We start from the raw sequence: 15,379 nt of genomic DNA on the forward strand, positions 1-15,379 counted from the left end.
AGCTTAAGAGAGAACGTAGAAAATTTGGTATATCAAGTTTTTAAAAGATTTTTCTCGGTATTAAGGCATCATAGATATCATTTTAGTCTTGATTTAATATTTTATTTTCTTCTTTTTTTAATTATTTTGTAAGACCTATCTAGACATAGTAATGCTTCCATTGAGGTAACGTACAAAGGCAGTTTCAACTAACCCCAAATTCCTCTATTCTCATATCGGCTGCAGATTTCTTGGATTTATTTTAGAACTGAATTATGCTATTATCAAATATGTCATTTATTATCTTTCTTGTATATAAAGCTAGGTTTAGCAACATTTTGTAGTGGTAGTTGAGTTTGAGTGCATTGGAAAAGACAGTGATTTTTTTGAGGGAAAATAATTTTCTGTGAACGTGACGTGTCTTTTAGGACACGATGTTAGGTAAATAGTTCAGTAGTTTTGCAATTAACGTTTTATGTTTTCGAATTTAAACAATCGTTAGTTAGTGAGTGTTTTCCTTTATAGATAAACTACTCAAATCACGTGAATTTGCTGCAGGCGACTTGTTTCTAACCCATTCGAGGTTCTTAATGATGAGCTCGTTTTTGTGTAAGACCCAAAACAATCTGACTTTGGTTTGTCTGCTATAGATGTGGTTGGGTATATTGTAAATAGTGACAGTAGATGAAACAAGCAGGTTGTCTACTTGGTGTTTAGTGAAACTATCTTCTGTAACAGAGTGGTTTTACAGGATATTGACGGCCTCCGTGGCGCAGTGGTATGCGCGGTGGATTTAATGACGGAGGTCCTGGGTTCGATCCCCGGCTGGGCCGATTGAGGTTTTCTTAATTGGTCCAGGTCTAGCTGGTGGGAGGCTTCGGCCGTGGCTAGTTACCACCCTACCGACAAAGTTCCGGTACGATGTCGAGTAGAAATCGAAAAGAGTGTGAATTTTCATCCTCCTCCTAACAATTTAGTCCGCTTCCATCTTAGATTACATCATCACTTACCATCAGGTGAGATTGTAGTCAAGGGCTAACTTGTAAAGAATAGAAAAAAAATATATGATTGAAAACACACTGCCCTATCCGAGTCATGAGTTATATTTTTTGGATTTATATTTAGCCTTGCTAACCTGTATTGGTGCATCGTTGTGGGACTTAAAGACCCTTCTTCGTCTTCATTATCACAGCTATTCGGACCTCCTCTTCTCGACTTGAGTATTACGGTGCGGTAAACCACGCGGTGTCTGCCAGTGTTTAAGAGTCTCTAAGAAGTTTATATATACGTCATTGTAATACCACAATTAGACGATCATTATGTGAAAAGTGTTTCTATCATTAATTGTCGTCCATACGATTGCTCAGCTAATAAGTGCGTTTTTTACGTTATAGTTAAACTTCTCATCCTCGGTCTTGTCGCATCGGTCTGCGGCAGGCCTCAGGATGACTACCAGGTCATAGACAACAGCTGTGACCCATCCCAGGACTACTTGCTGCCTCATAGATATGACCAAACTAAGTACTATGTTTGCAAGAACGGTCTAAAGAATGAGGAGCCAAAGGTTTGCCCTGTGGGAACCGTGTTTCTTTCGGAAGCTCAGGTAAGATATGAAAACGTTTTTTTAAGTAAAATCTTTTTTGTCTACTTGGGAAAGATCTTATTTAGTGTACATTTGAATAAAAAATAAATAAGCACGATTACTAAGTTAGAATTATAATGGAGAGAGACCCATTGCCAAGCAAAGAAATAACCCATTTCTTGTTCGCTGAAACTTTGTTAATACCTGTTATTGACATAACAAGTGGGGTGTTGTGACGTGTCTATTTATGTGTTGAGACGTGTCTATCTATGTGTCTGTATGTGGCATCTTATTCTTAACATCGAATTGAAAATGGACCGATATTAATGCATTTCGTTTGAAAGCTTAATCAGGATGGTTAATAAAGATCTGATAAGTCACTCTGAAGACGTCAGCGTTTTTCCTTTATTTAATAATTTCTGACATAAAATTCCGTTATTTGAGCTACGAATAAATTCATAATTGCCGGGGGCAGTTGCTTATCTAAAGGGTGGGAGGGCCAGCAAAATGTCATGTACACACGGTCCGAGATGTAACCTGAACTTTTAAAAAATTCTAATGTTATCATTTTCTTCTAGGGCCCCATCCTCCACCATATGCCTCATATACTGCCAGTTTATTATACTGCCACTGGTTTTTCAAAATAATTTGATTACTTTTTTTTTGTGTTCACTTATATCTATCAGTGATCAGTCATTTGACTATAAACTGAATTTTTCATAGCATATAATGTTTCTAGTTAAAGGTCACTCCATTAAGTGACTTTTCGTGTTGTGGTCCTTTTTTCGGGTATTACTGTCCATAATTCTAATACTTCACATAATTCATCAACAGTGGATCGCTTTATTATTTATATTTGATTACTAAAAATCAAAAAACTAATCGATTTCAGATGTGCATTCCTGAGTTCGTGCAAAGCAATGCTGATGTAGATGAGAACGCGCTGATCAGCCAGGTGCTGCTGGATGATGGAGACAACTTCGTGGGGCTGTGGGGTGATGAAGGCAGCGGCGATGTGGGCAGTGGCGATGGTGATGACGATAACGGAGGCGGAGGCGGCGGCGGCGGCGGAGGCGGCGGCGGAAACGGAGGAGGTAAAGTAAACAAAGCTAACTGCGTCATTGGGCTATGTAGTTTCAAATGACGAAGTCCTAAGTCAGAATTGAGAAAATTGTGGTGTTGTGACTCTGAAGCACGTTAAGTGATGGGTTCCGGTCATCATTATTGACATTATAGTCGTCGTTAATGAATTTAACGCTCTAGTGAATCTAAGCTCCATATCCATCTCCTATAAGGAGGGAGGTCTAGCTCTGTAGTGGGCCTTTAATATTATATGATGTTGATGAGTGATAAAAATATTTGGACATTGCTCACGAGATTACCGCCATGTGGAATGTTGAGTCAACTATTATTGTTGCGATAGTTGTTTCAGTCAATGGTCATATAGCGAAAAGTTTCGACTAACACCTTAAGAAGCTTTCATCTAACGGTTGCAAGGGTCGGATACAAAAGGCAGTGATTCTTGAGACGGCGCGTATTGTGAAGAGGTTCCTCACTCTGGAGCCCTGACCGCCGGTTGATTGGGCACTCACATGTCGGGGGCTGATTTATTTTTATAATTTTTTAATAGTGTTTTATATTATATTTTGTATTTTAATAACATTGTTAAAATTAAAAAAAAAATTTGGAAGTTTATCTTTAGCAGACTGATATGTCTGTTCAAGATAAGGTCAAACTTTTTCATGTGGTTTTTACCAATACGAGTAAATTTAAACAAATAATATAAAGAATAAAAAACAATGCCCATTTAGTATCAGTCGCATGCTATTGGATGCACCCCAGTTTCATCACCATCATCTTCATCATCATTAAAAACCGATGGTCGTTCACTGTTAGACATAGGCCTCTTGCATGAACTTCAATGGTCTAGAGCCGACCTCAATCCTTTTTTGACTGCGTGTGTAATTAAAAACCCATTTGTTGATGAAAAAATCTTATAGTTTATCCTAATTTTATGGAACATTTCAGGTAATTCTGAACATGGACAAGTCAGAAACCGATGAATAAAGCAATTGTAATAAAGCAATTGAAATTTTTGCTCTAAATAATTAAAAAATGGTGGGAAGTTGCAAGAATGGCCTGGTGGGTGAACTGTTTTTAAATGTGATAATGTTAAATAATTTTTAAATTGGTTATAAGGTGGTGGTGGAGGAGGAAGTAACGGCGGAGGTGGTGGCGGTGGAGGTGGAGACATAGGCGGTGGCGGAGGCGGTGGCGGAGGCGGTGGCGGAGGCGGTGGCGGAGGCGGCGGAGGCGGCGGTGGAGGCGGCGGCGGAGGCGGTGGCGGAGGCGGCGGAGGTGGCGGTGGTGGAGGCGGCGGAGGTGGCGGCGGAGGTGGCGGAGGCGGCGGCGGAGGCGGCGGCGGTGGTAAATATTAATATCATTTTATTTGAACGATGTGATAGATGTGACGAAGAAATTACAACGGTCCGACGAAACGAAAAGACTAATTTTGAGTTGTAGAATGAAACCAAGTTACATTTTAACGCCGGCCACAGACGGTCAAGTTTACCGCACAGTCTGCTGCTCACACTTAAATATGTAATTTTTCATTACATATATCTAAAATTCAATTAATCATTATTTATTGTAAATTTTAAATTGTAACACATATTTGCTGCTTATCTTAATTTAGTTTATTTAAATGTATTCATATTAGCGTCAGTGACGTCACACGGGTGTCAGCTGAAAATCAGCGCGGTGTATTATGCTTGTATGTAGTGCACGTGCATATGCTGAGCCATACACCCTTTCTTTTTAAGGGTTACAGACAGACATGTTCTCATAAGGATAAGGTCTGACATGTGGCTCACACAAGGTCACAAGGTGCAGGGCAGTGGACAGTAAATGCACACCCAGTAACCACAATATTCGATAGTTATTTGTTCTGCAGATACTCGTATGCACTTTGTATACCGTCTGTGGCTGGCGTTAAAAAATAACTCAGTGTTGGGCCGTCGATATGAAAATACATATATTGAGACGCAGATTTAAAATTATGGTAGATAAAATATATTCTTCCCCACTTTTAACCCCAGAACTTTTAAACGGTTCAACCGATTTTCATCAAACATGTCTAAGAACGCTCGCACTTAAGTCACCCTTCATACAAAATAAACTACATTGCAATCGTTTCATCCATTCTGGAGCTATGGTGCCACAGACAGACCGACAGACATACAAGTCAAACTTACAACATTTTTTGCGTCCTCGGGGGTTAAAAAGAAACGACAATGCGTTAATAGTACATTATGATATAAGTGCGGTAAATGAAGTGAAGTGAAAATACATCTGAGGCGATATTGCAGCTCGAGTCGAAGGCGAGAGCTATAGTAAGGAAGCAGATACTGCAATTATCAAAGCGCACGTATGTCATACGACGTTTTATAACACACTAGCGGACGCCCGCGTCTTCATCCGCGTGAAATTTAGTTTTTCACAAATCCCTCGGAAACCATGGATTTTTCTGAGATAATAAGTGGCCTATGTGTTAATCCAGAGTAAAATCTATTTCCATTCCAAATTTGAGACAAATCGGTTCAGTAGTAGCGGCGTTAAAGAGTAACAAACATCCAAACATCCATACAAACTTTCGCGTTTAAATATTAGTAGGATTTGCGAGGAAACACACTTTGAACACACTTTCTGAAAATGAATTTGCATCTTTACCTCTTTTCCTTGATGACATTTTGATATGCTTGTCATTTTTGCACAGATAACAAAGTGCGCACACCAGCGTTTGTTTTTTTTAGACAAACACACCAAAAACAGCCAGTATTACTAAAACTCTATAGCAAGATTTAAAAAAGTATCGTTCGTTTTTAGACGAATGAGATATATAGGTTTTATGTTACACTAGCGGACGCCCGCGACTTCGTCCACGTGAATATCGATACAAACTTTCAACCTCTATTTCAACCCCTCACAGGTCGAAATTTCAAAAACGCTAGCACAAATGTTTAATTATGTCTTATCAAGTGCTTAAATATAAATTTTCATGGTTTTATCTTTTAAAATTAAGAAATCCCATACAAACTTTCAACCTTTATTTCAACCTCTTCATCCCTTTTTTGCAATAAAAGGTAGCCTATGTCCTTTTTCAGGGTCTAAAGATTGTCTGTGCCAAATTTCATCAAAATTGGTTGAGAGGTTTAAGCGGGAAAGCGTAACAGACAGACAGACAGAGTTACTTTCGCATTTATAATATTAGTAGGGATTACGGCACATGTGCGTAATGAGATACATTACGATATTGAAATTGGTGAAATAAGCGATACTTTACGAGCAAATGTGTTATAAATCTGTTTTACTTTCACACGTAAACAAACGGCTCAAATTTCTAATATTCTCGCTAAGATCGCACGTGTGGTTACTCGTATCTTATCACACGAGTTAGTTATTTTTGTTGTAAATTGGTTGTAATTAATTAAAAAAGAATTGTTTTTAATAATTAAAAAGTAAGGTTAATTATATCTTATCAGTCACGTGTATTATAGATGCAAAAATGCACCGTCTGCCCTGAGAAATCATGACGATCTATATTGTATTATCGGCACGTTAGTATCAGGGTTATATTAATTAAACATTTACCCATAATAACATCACTTCACAGTATATTTAGCCACTCACCACTACATTAAACTGACTTAATTATAATTATTTCGGATACACTAAAAAACACTTTCACAGCTGCTTTAGTCTTAACTACAGAAAATACTTTAACCCTACACACATCGTTCACAAGTGCGTGACTCCACTCAAGGTCATTCTCTGCCATTCTAGGGTCTCATTTTGGTTCCAGTTTGATTTGTTAATTAAGTAGTTAAGTTGTTGTAAAAATGTTGTGAATCATAACCTTTGTTTGACATTAGTTTTCTTATATTTGGAATCAGTTTTGAGTCCTATAATAATTGTAAAAGGAATTTTCCATTTTGTAATACTTATCCCTAGACTTTAAACACGCCACTGTATCTTATCTTGTACCCAAAATATTCGCCCAAAGAGTAAATTAATTTAAAGGTTACATTCGCCAAAGGGCAAGCTTTTGTCGCGCACACTGTTATAGAGTACTAGCAAACGACAGCGAATTCGTCCACCCTCAGACCTCTTTAATCCGGCCCTATCGCAAAATTCGTGTTCGCGTGTTCATGGAACATCTGTTCTAAGATAAATGTTTTCTGAGTAAATAATATTTCTTTTGTAAATAGATCTTAAATTGTGTTTATTTTGCTCACGACCTGCATGTGACTTACGTTTTGGGGCAGCTAGGGGGTTGAAGAATGCGTATGATTTTATACTTATTTAATAAGAAATTTTGCAATATAATAATTATTACAAAATATATTATAACTAACTATAACTAAATAATGAATCGCGATCGGAGATCGATCTGAATTCATAAATTATAACTAAGATCTGCAATCGATCTATTACATTCTATAAGTAAAACCTACACCTAACTTACACCTAAATGACTACCGATCGACGATCGACCAAGTAATGATGATCGCTAGCTCTTAACTTTAGAGCAAACCACGGTTAACGTCAGTCAATGGTCAGTCAGTGATCTTTGCGTAATAGCGTTCGTTTAAGGCGTTTGTAAAGCAATTTAAGGATTTTTTTTTGTTTAATGCTTCTCTGTCTACGATTTAATGTTTCTTTTTAACTTGTGTTATAATGGCATTTGACAATATTACATGACTTTGACAGCTTACACCGGATATGAATTGAATTCCACTCATTTTTATTGGCTATTCTGAACACTTTTACTGTATTGTCTATGTTTAATTTGTAGACAAGGGAGCGAAACAAAAAAAATATTTATCTAATTAATGCGGGTTCCAAAAATTCTGAAAAATATTTTCTCAACAGCAATTTGTATATTCTATCCGTAAAAAAATCATCGACCTGCTTAAAAATTGTCTTTTAACCCTGAGAAAGGACATAGGCTATCTTTTATTGCGATGAAGAGGTTGAAATAGAGGTTGAAAGTTTGTATGAGATTTCTTAATTTTAAAAGATAAAACCATAAAACTTTATATTTAAACACTTGATAAGATATAAATTAACATTTGCTCTAGCGTTTTTGAAATTTCGATCTGTGAGGGAATGAAATAGGGGATGAAAGTTTATATCGATTTTCACGCGGACGAGGTCGCGGGCGTCCGCTAGTAAATAATAAAGGCTCATTTTGGGACATGTCTTTTGTCCCATTTTGCAAAACAGATGGAACATTACTTGGTAACTTTCCCTCAGCCTCTGCACTCAGCAGCACCATGTCATCAGCGTAGCTTGTTATTTACACAAACCCCGTCTATGTAACAGCCGATTCAAATCTATCTCCGGATATTATCTATATTTGACGGCCTCCGTGGCGCAGTGGTATGCGCGGTGGATTTACAAGACGGAGGTCCTGGGTTCGATCCCCGGCTGGGCAGATTGAGATTTTCTTAATTTGTCCAGGTCTGGCTGGTGGGAGGCTTCGGCCGTGGCTAGTTACCACCCTACCGGCAAAGACGTACCGCCAAGCGATTTAGCGACCGTGTAGAAACCGAAAGGGGTGTGGATTTTCATCCTCCTCCTAACAAGTTAGCCCGCTTCCATCTTAGACTACATCATCACTTACCATCAGGTGAGATTGTAGTCAAGGGCTAACTTGTAAATCTTTCTATACAAATGTATTTTCTTAGAAAATAATAAAATATATAGTCACTGTGGTTTTGATAAATCACTTATCAGTAGGTATATTCGAATCAATTTTTAACGATCGAGTTTAAAGTTATAATTTAATAACATAGCACTTATTATCTGATAATTTCTTTAATACCTATTACTAATATATCATATGCATGTCAAGTTAAATTAAAATAATACGTCGCTTTCATATTTTAATTTCAAGTCTTTATTCAATTTTATAAAGTTTTACAATAATATTAAAACTGCGTACCTAAATATCTAAATTACATATTATAAAAATTAAAAAGAAAATATACTAAATTTAAATTATATATAAAGGCTTAGGCGTCGTAGAATTCGTCCTAATCGACGATCATAGGTAAAGTGCCCAGAAGGCTGGCAGTATTGCCACGTTGTATGGCAATACTAATTCTTTGGCCTAAATACAGGCCAATTTAAGTTGTGTACAATACTTTAACTTGTGGTGTGTCAGACTTCCAAAGACAACTGTTTCGAGTCACCAGCACCCAGTGGTTCCCTGCAACCCGCTTGATGTCTTCGAACCTTTCGACGAACCCTAATTACAATTTATAATTTCTAGGTGGCGGCGGCGGCGGTGGCGGCGGCGGTGGTGGTGGTGGTGGTGGTGGCGGCGGCGGCATCGGCTGGCCCAGGCCTAGAAGCGACGTCCAATCGAATGAGCTAGACAGCCTGTCGGTCCTGCGCCCCTTGTTGGAAGACATCGATCAAGATTTGCCCTCTCTGTTGGCGGAACTTGATCTTAATTAGAGGAGATAATAAAAAATATTAATTGTAAATATATTTTTCATTTTAATTTCCACGCACTAATGCCTTAGGACTACTTTAGTGTTTTACAAACAATTTTTGGATTCACCGACCAAAAAACTTTCGTACTCGACTAAAATACTAAAGTAGTCCAAACTAGACCTAAGGGCGATACCACAACAGTACGGTGTGTCGTCGGATCGCAAAAATATATGATGTCGCACATTGCAACGTGCAAACTTGCGACGCGATGACGTATTACTGTTCACTAGAAACTATCAAAGAGCGAAAGAGCAGAGTTTATTATAAACTTCTGGACACGTCTATTGGCCTTAAAGTTTAGGTTTCGATGGCCCCTACCGAAATATGATTGCTAGATTGAACAAAAACTATTGATGCAGTTTTAAACCTGATACATTTTACCATCTTTTTCGATCGTATTGTTTTAAATTTGAATTCAGAATACCACACGACATGGAGCTACGCCTAACAAGTCGGGTATGCGCCTTGATAAAGGCAATCGATTGTTGAATAAAAAACATGTTCTATCAAATAAAGGTTTAATTTGATAACGAGTGTTGCCTCCATGGGCATCTACCACAGCTCTCATTCAGAGTTTATCAACCGCTCTATGAAATTTTGAGGGATCATCTTCCATTCCTCTTCTATGGCAGTTATCAACTCCTGCATCGTCTGGGCAACTGACTGACGAGCCCTGACACGTCTTTTTAGCTCGTCCCACATGTGCTCAATGAGATCCTGGGCTTTTGACTGGCCAGTCCATAACTGCGATGTTCACATCCCGAAGATATTCCCTGACGATGCCGGCCGTATGGGCTCTTGCATTATCATGCATAAAAAGTAAATTTGGGCCCACATATGGCGTATGGCATCACGTGAGGTTCTAAGCACTCACTTATGTGCCTTTCAGCATTTAATGTTGGCAGCCGTGGTCCCGTAAAGGAGCAGATCTGTGAAGGTAAATGTTGGGAAAACGGGAGAAGTTACTGCATTTCAAGAAATCATGTATGACAGGTAGGGCTAGGGTAGTGGTAGGGTAAGGGAAGGGTAGGGATAAGGTAGGTGTAGAGTAGGGTAGAGAACGGGAAAAGCGGGAGAAGTTACTCCATTTTTACAGCGGTACTACTGTAAGGGCTGGATTAAGGAGGTCTAAGGGCGGACGAAGTCGCGGGCGTCCGCTAGTGTAAAATAAGACGAAAGTGACCGTAACTATATTTTAAAATTGTTTCCAAAAACTGAAGAAATAAGAAAATCTAGATTTTAATAAATTAAATAATTATAACAAATAGGTACACACCATCTAATTGTTCACCCATAGACAAGGTGCCCAATACGCTGGTGCTGTTACCTCTCTGGATGGCAAGACTTATCCTTTGGACCAAATAAGCGCCAGCTCTTGGGTCACCTGACGCATGGATTGATGCCAGCGTATTGGGCACAATTAGATGGTAGACGAAAGTTGATTACTTTTTCACTACTCTTGCTCAAAAACACTGTCATATTACCACTCCACAGCGGTTCTAAACAAGCATTTCAGCCTCTAGGCAGTGATTCCCAAAGTGGTCTATATCGACCCCTAGGGGTCTATGACAACCTGCAAGGGGTCTACGTCAGCGAAAAACAATTTGGGGTCCATGTAATGAAAATGGGGGTCCACGATAGTGGATCTTAACACATACACTGATAGTACCTATTTACTTACATCACACTATCTTATATCTTTATTATTAAAGCATCAGGTTCATCCTTCTCACAATATTTTTAATATTGATTTATTGCGTATGTTATTTTATTTATAATTTATTTTATGTTTATTTAATTGCGTCGAGCGCATGAGTCAGCTGGTGCCCCCGTGCCGTGGTTAAATCTATTAAGCGAGCACTCTGAGTGCGAAAGGAAGGTAGATTTGGACTGTCGGAACTATATCAATTGCATCTGACTGTTAGTGAGTGAAGGAATTGGGTGAGTCAGCTATCCGTGTAGTGGGGCCATTATTATAATAACATTGCATTGTTAGATACTTGGCTGGGAGCCAACACGAGCGGGGATGGGGAGCGCTTACATGTAGTAAAAGGGAACTTTAACCCAACTACTAGCGGTTGCCAGTCCGAGATCGTGCTTGACTCTCTGCTCCACTATAGTTAATCTTGGTTTACATCTGATAGTATCAGCGCTATACTTGATCAATACTGTATTTAGAGGGGTAACTGTATTAGTAAGTTTTAGCGGTCGTTCCGGTAATGATCGATAATGTTACGTTGTGTATCTGCCATCTTTGACACGTAAAGCTTAGAACCTGCTCTGAGGTTACGACTTCTCCGTTATCAGAAGTGGAATTTAGTCTGTTCACCGTTATATATATAACTGTTTTAACACTAATTATCAAAAAAAGCGTATCAATTATGCGGCAACATACAGAATTCTAACATCAATAGTTTTTGCAGTGCGCACGCCATGTAAACAAAACTTTTGTACACCAATTTTTTTGAAAATATATTATAGCCTAAACCCTTCCTCGATAAATGGGCTATCTATCACTGAAAGTATTATTCAAATCAGACCAGTAGTTCCTGAGATTAGCGCGTTCAATCAAACAAACAAACTTTTCAGCTTTATAATATTAGTATAGATACATAATTAAATGTAAGCGAATGACAAATAAAAACAAATTAGGAATGAAATCAAGAAAGACAGTTTGTAATTTAAATTAGCAGATTTATTTTATTCACAAATATTTGCCTAGAAATATTATAACAATAAATCGTTGTCAGATTGGCAATTGGGATGATGACTAGGTTTGAATATAATGATTTTCATGATACATTCGGGTAAATAAGGTCAATGTTAACTAATTTATACATAAAAACCAAAGATCCTTGCAAAATAAACATTATAAAATTTCAAAATCTATTAAAAATCTTTTATCGTAATTAGATGAAAATTCACACAGTTTTAGCTTCCTTACAATAAATGTGACATTTTCAATAAATGAACTATGCACATAAACGCACAAATAACAAAGATATCTGTAATTTTGTTTAAACGCCCATACAAATATAACGATCAGCGACATCAACTACGTCATCAATTCGTACCATTTTGTATGAAAAAAATTTGCTGCGCCGCAAATCTCACCTTTTAAATCCCTGTAGCTCCGAAAGTAATGATTGCAGATACCTTGTTACTTTTACAAAATTGCTTTACTATTAGCATTCTCCTAATTAATATACAATTAAAAAAAACTGTCATCATCCCCATTAATTTTTTTTTACATGTCTCAAAAATAAATAACAATAATGGTATATTTTTTGAACAATGGCAGCAAAATAATAACGAATCACCCTTGAAATATTTCGTTATTATTTGGTTAATTTAAACCATTTATATCTAATCATTGGTACATTTATATCTAATTTAAAAATTAGATATAAATGTACCAATAAATAAACCCTTCTTGCAGTATTAATACAATATTGAAAAAAAATATTTTCACGATCGCTCGTCATGATATAAGCGGACTAGTTGTAAATTAACCTATTTATGTGTATTTATGTGACTTTTTGTTTGTTTATTATTTAAACTTTTCCTTATGCTGATTATTACAAAAAAATTGTAAAATCTATACACATTTTTAAAAAAATTCTCGAATTACATAATTTTGTAGGACGCAAAATTAGTTTAAAAGAGACTAATTTATTCGTCAGCTAAGAAAATTGGAATTGGTAACTGATCCCAGAAAGTCCCTTTGGCCTCAACTTCATCTAAATCTTCGACGAACTCGGAGTTTCCAATGACTAAACCTCCTCCGTTCCCAGGGTTAGTCGACACCTGACCACCGTTGTCATTAGCTCTCACGACACAATTAGCTTGCCACGCCCAATCGCATACCTGTAAAAAAAAATCATTTTTTTTTTTATTCTTTACAAGTTAGCCCTTGACTACAATCTCACGTGATGGTAAGTGATGATGCAGTCTAAGATGGAAGTGGGCTAACTTGTTAGGAGGATGATGAAAATCCACACCCTTTTCGGTTTCTACACGACATCGTACCGGAACGCTAAATCACTTGGCGGTACGTCTTTGTCGGTACATTAAGCTACATAATAATTAAAGTTAATATGTAATTTAATATCTCATTAACTTTTCTTTATAAATATGAAGCCGTTATATTTATTATCTTTTTTTTTATTGGTTGTCTGGAATAGTTTGCTCATTAGCGATAAAGCCGCCAATTGTACGTTAGTTTTTCAAGTTAATTTCTTGATTGTTATCAAATTTATTTTTGGTGTATATATCATTTATTTATTTATTAATTAGTACTGACAAATCCATTTACACTAATTAAAAATGTACATAAAAATTAAAAAGAAACAAAACACCACAGTAAAAATAAACATAAATAAGAAAAATTAAACAAAAAACGAATGACATTCATATACATATTAATTCTACACCGCAGTCTTATCCACGAGAATTCGATTCCTTCGAGAAAATTGGCATTAAAATGAAATTATAAGCTATTCGAGACTGTGTGCCAAAGAACAATGAGTACAATCTGACCCGATTTGTAAAAAATCGCGTACAATGGTATAAATAGATTTAAGTTTAATTAACAGTGGGATTTATCCTAATAAATCCCACTGTTAATTATTTTTTATTTTTCATTTTTATTTACTTTGGGAGTAAAAAGTTACAAGTCAATAAAAAAGCTGTTTGTAATGCATCGAAAATCGTACTATCAACGTATGAATTGTATAAATTGAATCATAACGCCAACTATTATTTCACGAGCAAGTGGTGCAGTGGGTAGTGAGTAGTAACCCTGACTTCAGCATCCAAGGGTTTCCAAATAAAGGCACCGCCTTCTTATTCATATATTATAATTTTACTTCTTTTGTTTAAAAATATATTTTAATGGTTTTAAGTCTATTATTTATTTACACACTTTCTTTCAATAAAATATATGTAAATTAAATAAAAAGAAAAAAAAAACAATGAAAAATCATGACTAGAAACTCTTAAGGTGTGAAAGAAGAGAGAAAGTTGGTATAAAGAATAAATACAACGCTGAATTAAAATGAAGCAAACAAACAAAATCAAAGACTTGGCCAAGGATTGAAATAAGATAAATAGCTAGAAGAAGAGTAACTAAATAAAGAAAAACATAAAGTGAGAAAAAAAGGAATGAACAGAAAAGTAAAAGAAAGAAAGAAAAAAAGATGCAACTTCAAATTACTTGTTTCTCATTGTTGAAATGAAGACCGGATGGGCATTGGCGAGGTTGAGCATTTCCGAAAACACAGTAGTAAAATCTGTTACAGTCCGTTGGATCTGGTAGCAAACGATGTATAGAGAAATCCGCTGGGCAGCCATTACAGCCAGCATTCCAAGGCCAATCGCAAACCTAAAATGACGGAACAGGTTTTGACGATCCCCTAATCGCAACGTCATTCATTTTGGTTTTAAATTAGTAGTTTATGTCCATTCCATGGACTTTCGAAAAAGATCCATATTTATTTGAATACTACCCAAAATATTCCTAAATAGAAGCTGTTACAGCCTTATAAGTTTAGGGACAAGTGATTATGTTTCGATGGAGTAAAATTTACGATTGCACAAGATGTTCGCAAAAATGGATATAGGATTTGGTCTGTTATTTCTGTTAAGTTAATTCTTTGGATTATCATTAAAAGAAATAGGATAGAAATGACATTACGTATGTAACAAATTACCTGTATGTCACGATTAAATTCCAGGTTACCAGGGCAGTTGCGTTCCACCAGTTCCCCAAATACACAGTAGTAGAATCTGTTGCAGTCATGAGGGTGGGGCAGGAGCCAGTGGACGTTAAAGCTAGCCGGGCAACCGTTGGGAAGCCATTCACCACCACCGTTGCCGCCGCCGCCACCATCATTATCACCTCCATCACCGCCATTATTGTCATCGCCTTGTCCACCGCCATTGTCGTCATCGTCTTGCCCACCGCCATTGTCGTCATCGCCTTCTCCTGCACCGCCATTGTTGTCATCATCTTGCCCACCACCATTGTCGTCATCGCCTTCTCCTGCACCGCCGTAGTCGTCATCCCCTCCTCCACCGCCACCTCCACCACCGCCTCCACCTCCGCCGCCGCCTCCACCACCTCCACCGCCACCACCTAAATAAATTTAATTTCTATCGTTACGCATCAAAAATGCATCTAAATTTATTTACTTTTATTATAGAACTCAAAGGTGATTACAAAATATAAGAAAACTATTGTCGAACAAAGGTTAT

The sequence above is a fragment of the Bicyclus anynana genome, chromosome 18 (genome assembly GCF_947172395.1).
Source record: "Bicyclus anynana chromosome 18, ilBicAnyn1.1, whole genome shotgun sequence".
In the NCBI taxonomy this organism is placed as follows: Eukaryota; Metazoa; Arthropoda; class Insecta; order Lepidoptera; family Nymphalidae; genus Bicyclus; species Bicyclus anynana.